Source organism: Schistocerca gregaria, unplaced genomic scaffold, assembly GCF_023897955.1.
Source record: "Schistocerca gregaria isolate iqSchGreg1 unplaced genomic scaffold, iqSchGreg1.2 ptg000386l, whole genome shotgun sequence".
In the NCBI taxonomy this organism is placed as follows: domain Eukaryota; kingdom Metazoa; phylum Arthropoda; class Insecta; order Orthoptera; family Acrididae; genus Schistocerca; species Schistocerca gregaria.
This window is the reverse complement of record NW_026061828.1, coordinates 3,063,330-3,068,085: the sequence shown is the minus strand read 5'-3', so window position 1 is coordinate 3,068,085 and position 4,756 is coordinate 3,063,330.

Genomic DNA, 4,756 nt, shown 5'->3' with positions numbered 1-4,756 from the left:
GCTTCATCTGTGTTCTACTATGGAAATTTTAGTGTCTCCGCATACCGCAGCACGCGACATAGCACTGCAGACGATAAGTACAACCGTTTCAGAGAGAAGAGCGGCCAATGTGACGATTGGGCTTTAAGTCGATTCGATAACAAATGACAAAAACGGACGGATTTCTCACGTTTTTACTACATATGAACACTTTACACATTCTCCCGTGCAACTCGGCTGCTAGTCCTCCTTTCATGCAGAATCTTAAGGTCCTAGGTCATGTCCAAGGCTCCAAAGCCAGCTAAAAAGTCAATAATCAGTATATAAAAATTGAATTTTACTACTTCTTACTGGCTATTACATCAACTTGGAAGTATCATCTGTGTTCTACAATGGTGCTTTTAGTGTCTCTGCATACCGCAGCACGCGACATAGCTCTGCAGACGGTAAGTACAACCGTTTCAGAGAGAAGAGCGGCCAATGTGACCATCTGGCTTTAAGTCGATTCGATAACAAATGACGAAAACGAACGGATTTTTTTAGGTTTTTACTACATATGAACACTTTACACATTCTCCCGTGCAACTCGGCTGCTAGTCCTCCTTTCATGCAGAATCTTAAGGTGCTAGCTCATGTCCAAGTCACCAAACAAGGGTAATAAGTCAATAACCGATTCCTAAAACTTGAATTGTACTATTTCTTACTGCCTATTACATCATCTTAGAAGCTTCATCTGTGTTCTACTATGGTGCTTTTAGTGTCTCCGAATACCGCAGTACGCGACATAGCTTTGCAGACGATAAGTACAACCGTTTCAGAGAGAAGAGCGGCCAATGTGACGATTTGGCTTTAAGTCGATTCGATAACAAATGACGAAAACGAACGGATTTCTCAAGTTTTTACTCTATATGAACACTTTTCACATTCTCCCGTGCAATTAGGCTGCTAGTCCTCCTTTCATGCAGAATCTTAAGGTCCTAGCTCATGTCCAAGGCACCAAAGCCAGCTAAAAAGTCAATAATCAGTACCTAAAACTTGAATTTTACTACTTCTTACTGGCTATTACACCAACTTGGAAGTATCATCTGTGTTCTACTATGGTGCTTTTAGTGTCTCTGCATACCGCAGCATGCGACATAGCTCTGCAACCGGTAAGTACATCCGTTTCAGAGAGAAGAGCGGCCAATGTGACCATCTGGCTTTAAGTCGATTCGATAACAAATGACGAAAACGAACGGATTTCTCAGGTTTTTACTACATATGAACACTTTTCACATTCTCCCGCGCAACTCGGCTGCTAGTCCTCCTTTCATGCAGAATCTTGAGGTCCTAGCTCATGTCCAAGGCAATAAAGCCAGCTAAAAAGTCAATAATCGATACCTAAAACTTGAGTTGTTCTACTTCTTACTGGCTATTGCATCAACTTAGAAGCTTCATCTGTGTTCTACAATGGTGCTTTTACTGTTTCCGCCTACGGCAACACGCGACATAGCATTGCAGACGATAAGTACAACCGTTTCAGAGAGAAGAGCGGCCAATGTGACGATCGGGCTTTAAGTCGATTCGATAACAAATGACGAAAACGGACGGATTTCTCAGGTTTTTACTACATATGAACACTTTTCACATTCTCCCTTGCAACTCGGCTGCTAGTCCTCCTTTCATGCAGAATCTTAAGGTAATAGCTCATGTCCAAGGCACCAAAGCCAAATACGAAGTCAATAATCGATACCTAAAACTTGAATTGAACTACTTCTTACTGGCTATTACATTAACTTAGAAGCTTCATCTGTGTTCTAGTATGGTGATTTTAGTGTCCCCGCATACCGCAGCATGCGACATAACTTTGCAGACGATAAGTACAACCGTTTCAGAGAGAAGAGCGGCCAATGTGACGATTTGGCTTTAAGTCGATTCGATAACAAATGACGAAAACGGACGGATTTCTCAGGTTTTTACTACATATGAACACTTTTCACATTCTCCTGTGCAACTCGGCTGCTAGTCCTCCTTTCATGCAGAATCTTAAGGTCCTAGCTCGTGTCCAAGGCTCCAAAGCCAGCTAAAAAGACAATAATCAGTAGCTAAAACTTGAATTGTACTACATCTTACTGGCTATTACATCAACTTAGAAGCTTCATCTGTGTTCTACTATGGAGATTTTAGTGTCTCCGCATACCGCAGCACGCGACATACCATTGCAGACGATAAGTACAACCGTTTCAGAGAGAAGAGCGGCCAATGTGACGATCGGGCTTTAAGTTGATTCGATAACAAATGACGAAAACGGACGGATTTCTTAGGTTTTTACTACATATGAACACTTTTCACATTCTCCCGTGCAACTCAGCTGCTAGTCCTCCTTTCATGCAGAATCTTAAGGTAATAGCTCATGTCCAAGGCACCAAAGCCAACTAAGAAGTCAATAATCGATACCTAAAACTTGAATTGTACTACTTCTTACTGGCTATTACATCAACTTAGAAGCTTCATCTGTGTTCTAGTATGGTGATTTTAGTGTCCCCGCATACCGCAGCACGCGACATAGCTCTGCAGACGGTAAGTGCAACCGTTTCAGAGAGAAGAGCGGCCAATGTGACAATCTGGCTTTCAGTCGATTCGATAACAAATGACGAAAACAAACGGATTTCTCAGGTTTTTACTCTATATTAACACTTTTCACATTCTCCCGTGCAATTAGGCAGCTAGTCCTCCTTTCATGCAGAATCTTAAGGTCCTAGCTCATGTCCAAGGCACCAAAGCCAGCTAAAAAGTCAATAATCGATACCTAAAACTTGAATTGTACTAGTTCTTACTGGCTATTACATCAACTTAGAAGCTTCATCTGTGTTCTACTATGATGATTTTCGTGTCTCCGCATACCGCAGCACGCGACATAGTTTTGCAGACGATAAGTACAACCGTTTCAGAGAGAAGAGCGGCCAATGTGACGAACTGGCTTTAAGTCGATTCGATAACAAATGACGAAAACGGACGGATTTCTCAGGTTTTTACTACATATGAACACTTTTCACATTCTCCCGTGCAACTCGGCTGCTAGTCCTCCTTTCATGCAGAATCTTAAGGTCATAGCTCATGTCCAAGGCACCAAAGCCAGCTAACAAGTCAATAATCGATACCTAAACCTTGAATTGTACTGTTTCTTACTGGCTATTACATCAACTTAGAAGCTTCATCTGTGTTCTACTATGGTGCTTTTAGTGTCTCCGCATACCGCAGCACGCGACATAGCTCTGCAGACGATAAGTACAACCGTTTAAGAGAGAAGAGCGGCCAATGTGACGATCTGGCTCTAAGTCGATTCGATAACAAATGACGAAAACGAACGGATTTCTCAGGTTTTTACTACATATGAACACTTTACACATTCTCCCGTGCAACTCGGCTGCTAGTCCTCCTGCATGTAAAATCTTAAGTTCCTAGCTCATGTCCAAGGCACCAAACAAGGGTAAAAAGTCAACAACCGGTTCCTAAAACTTGAATTGTACTACTTCTTACTGGCTATTACATCAACTTGGAAGTGTCATCTGTGTTCTACTATGGTGCTTTTAGTGTCTCTGTATACCGCAGCACGTGACGTAGCTCTGCAGATGATAAGTACAACCGTTTCAGAGAGAAGAGCGGCCAATGTGACGATTTGGCTTTAAGTCGATTCGATAAAAATGACGAAAACGGACGGATTTCTCAGGTTTTTACTACATATGAACACTTTTCACATTCTCCCGTGCAACTCGGCTGCTAGTCCTCCTTTCATGCAGAATCTTAAGGTAATAGCTCATGTCCAAGGCACCAAAGCCAACTAAGAAGTCAATAATCGATACCTAAAACTTGAATTGTACTACTTCTTACTGGCTATTACATCAACTTAGAAGCTTCGTCTGTGTTCTACTATGGAGATTTTAGTGTCTCCGCATACCGCAGCACGCGATATAGCATTGCAGACGATAAGTACAACCGTTCCAGAGAGAGGAGCGGCCAATGTGACGATCGGGCTTTAATTCGATTCGATAACAAATGACGAAAACGGACGGATTTCTCAGGTTTTTACTACATATGAACACTTTTCACATTATCCCGTGCAACTTGGCTGCTAGTCCTCCTTTCATGCAGAATCTTAAGGTAATAGCTCATGTCCAAGGCTTCAAAGCCAACTAAGAAGTCAATAATCGATACATAAAACTTGAATTGTACTACTTCTTACTGGCTATTACATCAATTTGGAAGTGTCATCTGTGTTCTACTATGGTGCTTTTAGTGTCTCTGCATACCGCAACACGCGACATAGCTCTGCAGACGATAAGTACAACCGTTTCAGAGAGAAGAGCGGCCAATGTGACGATCTGGCTCTAAGTCGATTCGATAACAAATGACGAAAACGAACGGATTTCTCAGGTTTTTACTACATATGAACACTTTACACATTCTCCCGTGCAACTCGGCTGCTAGTCCTCCTGCATGTAAAATCTTAAGTTCCTAGCTCATGTCCAAGTCACCAAACAAGGGTAAAAAGTCAATAACCGGTTCCTAAAACTTGAATTGTACTACTTCTTACTGGCTATTACATCAACTTGGAAGTGTCATCTGTGTTCTACTATGGTGCTTTTAGTGTCTCTGTATACCGCAGCACGCGACGTAGCTCTGCAGATGATAAGTACAACCGTTTCAGAGAGAAGAGCGGCCAATGTGACGATTTGGCTTTAAGTCGATTCGATAAAAATGACGAAAACGGACGGATTTCTCAGGTTTTTACACTATT